The 12,803-nt window shown below is 43.0% G+C and overlaps 1 protein-coding gene across 45 annotated transcripts in view; it reads right to left on the reverse strand.

The window, feature by feature from the left end:
• The window catches only part of Clasp1 (cytoplasmic linker associated protein 1), a 263,726-nt gene that overhangs the window by 132,250 nt on the left and 118,673 nt on the right, over positions 1–12,803 (reverse strand). The gene's annotated exons all lie outside the window — the stretch shown is intronic.

Below are 12,803 nucleotides of genomic sequence, written 5' to 3' on the forward strand. Positions count from 1 at the left end.
CACCAACAACAGAGCTAAAGTGGGTTCTGGGGAACTGAACCAAGGTCCTTTGGCTTTGCAGGCAAATATCTTAAACTCTAGTCCATCTCTCCAGCCCATTTATTATTTTTTTGAGATTAGGTTTTAATATATAGCCAAGGCTGACCTTAAACTAAACACATCTTCTCATCTAACCCTCCTGAGTGCTAGGATTATAGACGTGGGCCATCATGCCTGGCACTCATACATTTTAAAATCGTGGCTGAGACTGTATCACTTTGGAGTATTACTTATTTTAAATATTTCAATTTTTTTTTCTTTGAGATGCAAAAAAAAAAAACCAATGTTTGTGATGGGGAGGTAATATGATGGAGAATGGAATTTCAAAGGGGAAAGTGAGGGGGGATTACCACGGGACATTTTTTTATAATCATGCAAAATGCTAATAAAAATTTAAAAATTAAAAAATCCCTACCTTTTTGATGGTTGTAAGGTACGTTATAAGGAAAAAAAATCCCATAGGAATACTTTTTAAAAGATAATAGATGGTCTCATTTTGGAATATTACTTTAAATATTTCAACTTCGTCCCTTTTTCAATGGAAGGTGGGGGGGCTGTTTTTGATGGCTGTAAGGTACTTTATAGGGAAAAACGTCAACAGGAACACACTTCACTGAGGCTGGGGAGGTGGCACAGTGGTTACAAGTGCTTGCCGTGCCAGCCTAATGACCAGAGTTCAGACCCCAGGGCCCTGGTAAAGCTGGATACAGCGGCACTTATGCTTGTAATCCCAATGTGCCTGGAGCAATGGGAGGAAAGTGGAAAGAGCTCTGAAGCTCTTGGGCCAGCTACTTTGGGCTTCGCAGCAGCAACCAACAAGAAGACAGACAGCTAGGGCTACCTCGCCAAGGTTGTCCTCTGACCTCCACGTGTGCAGTGACATGTACCCACACACATAACGTATACACAACAAGGAAGTGGAAGGTGAGGTCGGCCTCCCCAAGGTTGTCACTCTGACCTACAGGTGTGCAGTGACATGTACCCACACACATAACGTATACACAACAAGGAAGTGGAAGGTGAGGACTGCCTCCCCAAGGTTGTCACTCTGACCTACAAGTGTGCAGTGGCACACACGTGCACACACACCCCAAAAAGGTAAACTTAAAATAAAAAGAAAATACAAACACTTCAGTGGTAGATAGTCTGGCTACTTCTAACACACTACCAATAGAAAGAGGGCTGCAATAAACATCTTTCCCTCTTATTTGAATTTTAAATGATTTCAAGAAACCCCTACAAGCAATATTACAATGTTAAAGAGTACAAGAGTGCTTAAGATTATCACCAAGGTTATCTTTAGTAAAGTCATGTAAACGTCCACTTTTTCTGAAAATTCAAACAAGTCCCTATCTTGCCATATCTTTACTAGTTATGTTTAAGTTTTAAAACAGCAGCAGGTCCAATTAGTATTCCTTAAGTTGCACTTAAAATTAAAAGGAATAAAAGCAAAAAAAACTCATGGTTCTTAAAAATCAACCTATTTATAAATATTGTAATGATATAAAACTACAAAGCTTTCATGATGCCTATGTATTGAGTATCAAGGACTTCTGTTCCAAGTGTGAGTCATACAGGAGGGTAAGAGGAATTTGGAATAATTAAAAACAACAAAAGCAAACATTCATAATATTACCCATTATTTATTTATTTAAGAGTGACACAGAGAAAGAAGCAGATAGAGAGAGAGAGTATTGGTGCACCAGGGCTTCCAGCCACTGCAAACAAACTCCAGACGCGTGCACCCCTTGTACATCTGGCTAACGTGGGTCCTGGGGAATTGAGTCTTGAACCGGGGTCCTTAGGCTTCACAGGCAAGCGCTTAACTGCTAAGCCATCTCTCCAGCCCTTTTTTTTTTTTTCCGAGGTAGGGTCTCACTCTGGCTCAGGCTGACCTGGAATTCACTATGTAGTCTCAGGGTGGCCTCGAACTCTCGGCGATCCTCCTACCTCTGCCTCCCGAGTGCTGGGATTAAAGGCGTGCGCCACCACGCCCGGCTTCTCCAGCCCATTTTTAAAAAGGGATCTGATCACTACCAACACAGCTGAAGTAAACAATGGTGAACCCAAACCCCATACACAAACAGGACCATTTCCCCACTTGTCAGCTGAAGTACCACCACCAGTCTTAGTTAGGGTTAGTCACAATCCCAATGTTCTTAAAACTCACCATCAACTCACTTCAAAGGACAAGGCTTGTTTATCCAAAACGGGGAGGCACCCTTACAAACCTGCTATGCAAATTAACTTTTCTTAAGGTCTTTAAATTATCAAGCCATTCAGCTCAAATGGCTCTTTAAATCTGGAGAAGCAAAGCTTCTTTTAAAAAAATATTTTATTGGGACTGGAGAGATGGCTTAGCAATTAAGGCATTTGTCTGCAAAGCCAAAAGATCCCAGTTCAATTCTCAAGGACCCACATAAGCCAGATGCACAAGGGGGGCGTGCATCTGTACTTGGTTTGCAGTAGCCGGAAAGCACTGGAGTGCCCATTCTCTCCCTCTCTTTATCTCTCTACCTCTTTCTCTCTCTCTCTCAAATAAATAAATAAATAATATATATGTGTATATATACATATATTTTAAAATATTTTATTAAGCCAGGTGTGGTGGCACACGCCTTTAATCCCAGCAGTCACAAGGCAGAGGTAGGAGGATTGCCAAGAGTTCAAGGCCACCCTGGGCCTACATATTGAGTTGGGAGGTCAGCCTGGGCTATAATGAAACCCTACCTCCAAACACCAAAACAAAAATAGAAATTATTTATTTTTATATACGTGTATGTACACACATGTACACACACAAGAGTCTCTTGCCACTCCATATGAACTACAGACACATGGCATTTTGTGCATCTGGTCAGCAGGCTTTGCAAGAAAGTACCGTTTAACCACTTAGCCATAGCCTAGCCCAACTCCTTTTTTTAAAAAAAATTGTTTTATGTGGTACAGGGCTTTGAACCTGAGACCTTGTGCACAGTGGGCAAGTGTTCTTCCATTGAACTATTTCCCAAGCCCATCAATTCCTTTTTTAAAAAATATATTTATGGCCGGGCATGGTGGCACGTACCTTTAATCCCAGCACTCGGGAGGCAGAGGTAGGAGGATCGCTGTGAGTTCGAGGCCACCCTGAGACTGCATGGTGAATTCCAGGTCAGCCTGAGCTAGAGAGAGACCCTACCTCGAAAAACCAAAAAAAAAAGAATATATGTGTGTGTGTGTGTGTGTGTGTGTGTGTGTGTGTATTTATGTAGGTATGTATGTATGTATACCTATGAGAGAAACAGAGAAAATATGAATTGGTGCACCAGAGCCTCTTACCTCTGCATGTGCCACTTTGTGCATTTGGCTTTATCTGGGTACTGGAGAATTGAACCTAGGCTGGCAGGCTCTTGCAAGCAAATATGTTTGACCACTGAGCCATCTCCCTGGCTCCATCAATGTCTTGGTAATTCCCACAGACAGTGTTCTATTACCACAGGCTTTGAAGGAGTGGAAGGAGATCCATAAACTTCAGAGTGCACCCCAAGAGTAAAATGTGAGTCCAGTGGAAAGGATGCGAACAAAGCCGAGGAAAGGTCACCTGCTGAGCATGGCCAGCGTCAGCAGAGACAAGGTCTGATCTCTGTCACTGTGCAGAGCTCCAGAGCACTCGGCAAGTTAGCACACTCAATGATGGCAAACGTGAGAGGTCGAAGATGGAAAGGGGATGGGAGGACACTCTTGGTCTCCACTCCAAACTTCATGTCAATTATGTCTGGCTCAGTCTTAAACATGCAAGCAAGCTGGTTACAACCGGATTCAGCCATGGGAATTATATTCAAAGGACTAACTCTAATGGAATTCCTGGGATCTCTGCTTCTAAGGATGCTGGAACAGCAAGGACCAGACCTAACCTTTTCTAGTACACAGATGGAAAGTCAGTCAGAACATTTAAAACTAGTTCTTTCAGACACCGGACACCAGCAGTACAGAACAGTGATCCTTTACAGAGAAATGGATAGGGCAAGCTATACAACCACCTAACTTTCTGTCTGCAGATCATGTTTAGGCCACTAGGGAAGGGAAACCAAATGAAACTTCATTGCCTTACCACACTGGTAAATGAAGAACAGAGTGCAGGAGGCTAGAAAGGACAAGATGAAGTTCTAGCTAAAAGGAGCCTACCTAGACAGATGGCTGCAGAAATGTGCCAAAGGCTAGGCCTCACATATGTGAGGTAGCTTACACAAGTCATATATATATATATACATACATATATATATATATATATACACACACATACATACATACATATACATACACACACACACGCATACATACATACACACACATACATCAGGAAAATAGTAGTTAACAATTCCCAAAGTTTAAAGTACAGAGTAGAATGGTCTCGGTGACTCACCAAGGCACTGGTTAGACCTTACAGAGGGCAGGTGCAAGTCATAGAGCTGAGCTATTTCTGAAGGGAAAGACACAGAAAACCTGCCATATCAGCACTTAGAAATACGACTCCATGGGATTAAAGAATCTGCAAGGAATTTAACTGCTTTTCCAAAAAACAAAGCCTCATAGTCTAAAAAGAAATATAGCCAAATGCAGAAGCTTAATAGTGTAACATTCACAGTATATACCATCTAATCAGAAACTCCTACACATGACAAGAAACAAAGAATCATGGCCTAATAGTCAGGAGGAAAAACAGAAAGTATCAATACCAAGAAATGATATAGGTAAGACATGTGAAATCAGTATCAAGTAATCTATTGCATATGAGCCTGGATAGGGAGGGGACCAAATGATAACAGAAACTTTTCCAAGTTTTATGCAAAAATTATGCCCACAGATTCAAGAATCTTAAGAAACCAATAAAGGCTGGAGAGAAGGCTTAGTAGTTACAGCATTTGCCTGCAAAGCCAAAGACTTCAGTTCGACTGCCCAGGGCCCATGTAAGCCAGATGCACAAGCTGGTGCATGCAACTGGAGTTCATCTGCAGTGGCTGGAGGCACTGGTGTGCCCATTTCCTCTCTCTCTCTCTCTCTTTCTCTCTCTCTCTCTCTCGCTCTCTCAAATAAATAAATAATTTTTTTAAAATTTTATTTATTTATTTATTTATTTGAGAGTGACAGACACAGAGAGAAAGACAGATAGAGGGAGAGAGAGAGAATGGGCGCGCCAGGGCTTCCAGCCTCTGCAAACGAACTCCAGACGCGTGCGCCCCCTTGTGCATCTGGCTAACGTGGGACCTGGGGAACCGAGCCTCGAACCGGGGTCCTTAGGCTTCACAGGCAAGCGCTTAACCGCTAAGCCATCTCTCCAGCCCAAATAAATAATTTTTAAAATAAGAAACCAATAAAGATAAGCATGCCATAGCACATTATCATCGAATTGCTTAAAACCAGTGAAAGTGTGCACATGAGGAAGTACAGCATATACACTCTGAGTAAAGGAGTGACACAAGAATGACCACAGACAGCCCCTGGCCAGAAGACAGGAGAACGGCATCTTGAAAATGGCAAAAGAAACTGTGAGCTAAGTATTTTATTTGTATTTATTCTTATTTCTTTTTTAAGAGAAGGAAAGAATATAAAATTGGCGTGCTAGGGCCTCAGCCACTGCAATCAAACTCCAGATGCTTTTGTCACCTAGTGGGCATGAGTGACCTTGCACTTGACTCACCTTTGTGCTTCTGGCTTATTTGGGACCTGGAGAGGTACCAAACATGGCTCCTTAGGCTTAGCAGGCAAGCCCCTTAACCACTAAGCCATCTCTCCAGCCCTGCTTCATTTTTCTGAGGCAGTATCTCACTCCAGCCCAAGGTAACCTAGAACTCACTGAGTAGCCTATGCTGGACTCAAATTCACAGTGGTTCTCCAACTTTAGCCTCCCAAGTGTGAGTGGGATTAAAGGCAAGAGCTACCATACCACTGGAGAGATTGCTTAGCAGTTAAGGCATTTGCCTGCAAAGCCAAAGGACCCTGGTTTGATTCCCCAGGACCCACATAAGCCAGATGTACAAGGGGACGCATGCATCTGGAGTCTGTGTGCAGTGGATGGAGGTCCTAGAGCGCCCATTCTCTCTCTCCCCCCCCCTCTCAGATAAAAAAAATAAGTAAATAAAGACTTATTTTTAACAAATACAATGTTAGTAGCAGACCTACACTTGAAGAAATGTTACAGGAAGCAAGGAAAATGATCATAGTTGAAAAGTTGAATTTACATCAAGAGAACAAAGATAAAAAACGTGGATTAATAAGACCTCTCCACATGTTTTATTATAGTCTCCCCATATTTTCACTTCTTTGACAAGAATTGACTATCAGGGCTGGAGAGATGGCTCAGTGATTAAGGTGAATTTGATTTCCCAGAACCTACATAAAGCCAGATGCACAAAGTGGCACATGCATCTGGAGACTGGCTGCAATGGCTAGAGGCCCTGGTGTGCCCATTCTCTCTCACTCTGTGTCTGTATATCTCTGCTAGGAAACAAGTATTTTTTAAAATATAATGGACTAAGGTAAATAACCAATGTTTCTTTTATATTTCTGTGTCTAGGCAAATAACTTGTTGGCTAGAGAACTACAATTAGTACATCTGTTGCTATGGTAGATGTCACCAAAACAATTGTATGAGCAATGAGTAAGGCATGAAGGTATGAAGAAAAGAGCCTCTCTCTGTCCTCAATGAGAGTACATTTCTTAAAAATCAGACCTTGGTTGATCAAATTGCACTGGGAAAGCACACCTGCCTACCTGTCATAGTATCTGAGGGAGTGCCTCCTAATGAGGGCAATGAGAAGCCAATGTCAAGTTGTCAATCAAGCACTAAGAATCCTACATGATGTGTGTGTTCATGTGTGTGAGAGCAGTCACGTGTGCCATAGCACGTGTGCAGAGGTCAGTGGACGACTTCAGGTTCAGGTCTTTGGTGGGGTCTCTCATGGTTCACCACTGCACTTTGCAGGCTAGCTTGGCCTATAAGCTTCTGGAGGAGTCTCCTATCTCTGCCTCCCTTCTTGCAATAGGTGCTCTGGCATACAGATGCCTGCCTCAGAGTCTGGCTTTACATGGGTTCTAGAAATCTGAATTTAGTCACTTATGCTTGCATGGCAAGCATTTTATCCACTAAGACATCTCCCAAGCCCCTATTAGGGCCTTTTTTACTTGTCCTCTGTTAACAAATATAACAGGTTTCCTTCTCTGATTTCCAAAGCAAGACAGAAGGAGCTAATTACAGAGGCTGAGAGGGTGGGAGTTAAGTGAAGTGACATTAACAGGAAATGACAATTGAAAGCCTGGGGCTGAACATAAACTCTGAAAAGCAAACACTATACAGAGAAAAACAAACTGAAACTACTACTACTCAGAACGCACTGACGGTACAGGAGTCAATGGACATCTACGCAATCCAACACTACGACAAGCAGGTATTCGCCAACATACCATTCAGTATTTTCATGTGACCCTGGCATTTCCTATCTTCATTGGAAATTCGGAAAAACATGGGAATAATCATGTACTTTTTTTGCAGATTAAAAGCTGGACACACTGCTCTAGACTAAGTGGTCATCATTTGAAATGATGCTTGAGGGATAAAAATTAATGGGGTCTACAACTTGAAAGCATATTGTTTAAAAACAAGTTTAGGAGCCGGGTGTGGTGGCTCACACCTTTAATCCCAGCACTTGGGAGGCAGACACAGGTGTATCGCTGTGAGTTTGGGGCTACCCTGAGACTACATAGTGAATTCCAGGTCAGTCTGAACTAGAGTGAGACCCTACCTCGGGGGGGAGGGGGGGAAACAAGTTTAGGTTTTGCACCCTCAGAAATTAAGTCAAATTAAAGGAAGCTGGGCCATCAGAAAGGTATCTATTTTTAGTGAACTGAAGATTTTCATATGTACAAAGACCCCTTCCTTAAATGGCAAATTAGCTGTTTTTATAAGTAGATTCAGTTTCAAAGTGGATTTCCAGCTGTCCTCAACAGGGAGACCCACTGTTCTGGGTTCTGAACGATGGCATTTCTCAACTAAATCAATCCACACTAAACACTACCAGCCATTTAAGTCACCGTTTTCTTAAATTTTCAGCTAGGCAGACATGAGTTGGTATATAACTTCTTGTTAAGGCCAATAACCTGTGTAAATGAGCATTTTTAACTATGCAAGCTTGTGCTGTTACACTAGTTTAAACATTGTCACACAACATATGTTACAGAGAGAATATAGTCTTAGAGAAAACACACACTCTATGGAGACTAAAGGAATAATTCATTCTGTCTTCAGCCATAAGTGCAAAAACTGCTTTCTAACCACCATTCCTCCCCTCTAACAGTCTGGAGCCGGAGCCTGCTGTCAGCTAACTGGACCTTCGGTTCTAACCACCGTCACCATCCTGAATCCTTTAAAATCACCTGAGCTCCATCCTGTCTGTGGTATTGGGATGAGACACATAAAGACTTGTGAATTTTCTACAAAGGGTCAGTGAAGTTTTCATAGAACCTAGTCACTGCTAGTAATCCAGATTAGTGGGCAGAGCAAAGAGGAAGCAAAGAGGAAGACAGCAGCAAGCCACCATGCCACAGAACTACCTATACAACAGGATTTCAAACATGGCAAAGAGAATCTCTGGAAAAGATTACAAGGCCAGGGCTGGAGAGATCTTAGGAGTTAAGGCGCTTGCCTGCAAAATCTAAGGACCCATGTTTGACTTTCCAGATCCCATTAGCCAGATGCACAAAGGTGAGGCAAGCGCAAAGTCGCACATACCCACTAGGTGGCACAAGCGTCTGCAGTTTGGTTACAGTGGCTGAGACACTGCTGTGCCAATTCTCCAACATAAAAAAAAAATTAAAAATAATTTAAAAAAAGATGACAAGGCCAGAGTACAAACACAGCCATCGATACATGTAAAGCAAGCCAGCCAAGTTTGAGAAAGCAAAGGAGTCTACCTCCCTGGTCCAGATGCTGGAGGTAGGCTGCAGAGTGCCGGGACTGGTTCCAGTAGGTCAAAACCAGCCCCTTTAACAGCCTCCTATGACACAAAGACGCAAGTCCCTACGGAGACACCTTCAGAACTAGACACCTGAGAACCAGCCTTAACCAGCCTGGGCAGGAAGATACAAGCATCAAGCCCCACTTAATGATCAGAAAGACCATACCACTGTGAGATATTTCACAATGCAACATGTAAGGGGTACTAAGGGGCATTATGAAGCTGTGCAAACTAACAGAGGACCATTTCTGTCCCAGAAGCCCCTTCTTCCCATAAAATATAAACACATATAGTGAAAGACCACCTTCCTTTCTCTCAGCTCCAAGACCACCTTGCTAGAAAGCTAGGATGGATGACCTCATTGACCTGACAGGACAAAATAAGAAGGGAGTGGGAGCAAAGATCAGGAAAGTTAACTTCAAAAAACAAAACAAAATCTGACAGGCATGGTGGTACACACCTCTAATCCCAGCGCTTGGGAGGCAAAGGTAGGAGGATCACCGTGAGTTCAAGGCCATCCTGAAACTACACAGTGAATTCCAGGTCAGCCTGAGCTAAACTGAGATCCTACCTTGAAAAAACAAAGAACAAACAAGCAAAATCCTTTCAATTTTACTAATCCTTTAAAGGGGAGCTGCAAGGGAAGCAGGTGTACAGGCAAAATGGCTAGAAAGTAGAGAGGAAAAGAAAACGCAAGAGGTGTTTGGTTAAATGCATATAATAAACTGCCCAGTAAGCACTATACTTAATGTTCATATGCATGTATTAATGCTACTCTCACTTTTGGTTAGAGAAGCTTCTCTTTTCAGATGGTGGTGACCACTGGGATGACCAAAAAGGCAACATAATGCTGAGAAGGGACAGAGGAGTTTCCACCTCTGAAATATCTCTATCACACCCTCCAAGGTTCAAGATCCATTGCGGAAGAGGTGGCAGAAAGAATGTAAGAGCCAAAGGACGGGTATGACTCCTTACAATGTAACTGTCCAGACAGAAATTGGCCTCAATACCCAAGACCTCACAGTGTCTAGCAACACCTTCACAAGACCCTCATAATGGAGAAAAAGACGATGACATCAAAATAAAAGAGAGACTATGAGCTGGAGGAATGGCTTAGCAATTAAGGCGTTTGACTGCAAAACCAAAGGCCCTGGTGCACCCATTCTGTCTGTCTCTCTCTCTCTCTCTTTCTCTGACTCTCTCAAATAAATAAAACTTTTAAAAAAGAGACTAATGGAGAGAGGGAGGGGATATGATGAAGAGTGGGGTTGTGAAGGGAAAAGTAGGTAAGGGAATTATCATGGTTTACTCTCTATAAGTATAAAAGCTGTTAATAATAAAATTATACATTTAAAGAAAAGAAAATGCAAGAGGGCAAGAAGCAAGCTGGGCATCCACACTGGCCAATATGGCTCCGTGACCCTGAGCTTCAGGGAAAATGTACAGGTTGTTGCTCTGGATTTTGAGCAGACGGGGAGGGGCAGAGGCACAGCTCACAGCAGAGGGGCCCAAAAATGGTTGTGTGTGTGAAGAAATGCACAGCCGACATGGGTGGTGAGCCAAATTCTACGGGCAGGGGTGTTTGTCACAGGCCTGCACCTCTCTACTGGAGTCCTCCTCATGAAAAGCTTTTTCTTTTCTTTTCTTTTCTTTTCTTTTCTTTTTTCTTTTTTAAGAAGGACTGAGAAGATGGCTTAGTAGGAAAAGTGCTTGCCTTGCAAGTATGATGACCTGAGCCTGGATCCAAAGAACTCATATAAAAGTGTAGTGTTATGATGCAAATCCAATGCATATATATAAAATCAAGCAATAAGTCTCTACTCAGTATTCTAGGTTGGGACTTGGCTTTCAGTCTTCTGCTGTCTGGTGCCCAAGGTGAGGACAGCCCCAGGTGGTGTGGGGGTCCTGCACTAAGACATCTACAGGGTGGGCTGGCCTGTTCCGGCATTATCCCCTGCGAGAAGTTCTTTGCCCTTCTTATATCTGTGCAGAAATCATCTCTGGGATTTGTTCTATGCAGTTGTTGCTCATGGCAACTAGGGTTCCTGAATTAAGCAACATATGCACACATTTAAAGTCTCTCACTCTCAGTTAATACTTGGTTCCTCCATATTGGGCACAAGTAACACAATGAGTCACACCACAGGCTGGGGGAGGACACAGGGGATCTCTTCTAACTTTATTTGGCCTGATCTGTGTGCATATGTCACATCCTGGGCATGCTGTTAGCAAAGCATTGCCCTGAATCATAACAGCACATAGCTTATGTGTTTGTTCCCATGTGTGACTGTGAATGCTGAGGAACCCTGGCTTTCCTTCTGAGTCTCAGTCTCTCTCAAAGTACCTGGGACATGGCTGCTGAAGAGCCGAAGTAAGAAAGATGCGCACCTTGGGCCACTGGCATTCCTAAGTAGCAGAATGACCACACTGGTGCTGTGAGAGTCCACCCCGTTTTATTATAGTAGTAACCAAAGGATTGGTTTGAGTTCAGATCATTTCTTTTCTTTTTTTAAATTTTTTGTTGTTATTTTTATTTTAGAGCGACAGACACAGAGAAAGAGGCAGAGAGAGCGAGACAGAGAGAGAGAGAATGGGCATGCCAGGGCCTCCAGCCTCTGCAAACCAACTCCAGACGCATGCGCCCCCTTGTGCATCTGGCTAACGTGGGACCTGGGGAACCGAGCCTCGAACCGGGGTCCTTAGGCTTCACAGGCAAGCGCTTAACTGCTAAGCCATCTCTCCAGCCCTCTTTCTTTTTTTTAATTAATTATTTTTTTTAATTTTCGAGGTAGGGTTTCATTCTAGCCCAGGCTGACCTGGAATTCACTATGGAGTTTGGGGGTAGCCTCAAACTCACAGCAATCCTCCTACCTCTGGTCCCCGAGTGCTGGGATTAAAGGCTCCAACAATCTCAAGGTTTTTAGTTCCAACCTGCCCAGGGTTTTTCTTTAGTTTTATGAACCTATGGGGCTGGGGAAATATAGCTCAATGGTTAAAGGTACTTGCTTGCAAAGCCTGCAGGCCTGGGTTTAATTCCCCAGCCACCCATGTAAGCCAGACACAAAACTAGCCCAAGAGAAACAGTATGTAAGAAATTTCACATTCAACTTATAAATATTTGCACTCTAAGCTTCCCTCTGAAGCCAGGATTAATGGGACATGCTTATACTTCCAGCACTTGGGAATCTGGGGCCAGGCTGGATTCCAGAGTGATTTCAAGATCAGCCTTGCCTACGTACTACAGAGCCCCTGCCTCAAACAATAAACAACAAAACCAAGCTTCCCTCTGTCCTGTCTTCCAAAAGTCAGCTTTCTTGGGTGTGGAAACCATCACACAAAAACCGCATCGAGAGTCAGTTTGGGCAAGAGTAAGCTCTTACCCCAGAGGCTGGAACCCTCTTCTAGTCATTAATGCAACCCTTAAGAGCAATGAGCAAAGGACAAAAATACAAGAGAAAATAAGGGGAGGAAGAATAACAAAATGAGAACAGATTTTCTTTAGGGAGTTCTGAGTTTATGAGCAATGCATTCATTTACTTACAGGAAGAACAGCCAAAGTAATTTACAGAAGGAAGCAGTTTGGGGCAGATGTGGAAGACTATCTTCTTTTAGTGTGTTTATTTAAAAAGTACAAGAGGTTCTTCATTTCAGGCACTTGGCTACATACTGGAAATATGGTATGCACAAATCATGTTAACTGCCTACAGGAACTTCCAGAACAAAGAGGTACAGTAGCATGTAAATATGAACCTTTGACCAGGGCAATAAGGAAAC

Source organism: Jaculus jaculus, chromosome 5 (genome assembly GCF_020740685.1).
Source record: "Jaculus jaculus isolate mJacJac1 chromosome 5, mJacJac1.mat.Y.cur, whole genome shotgun sequence".
Classification (NCBI taxonomy): domain Eukaryota; kingdom Metazoa; phylum Chordata; class Mammalia; order Rodentia; family Dipodidae; genus Jaculus; species Jaculus jaculus.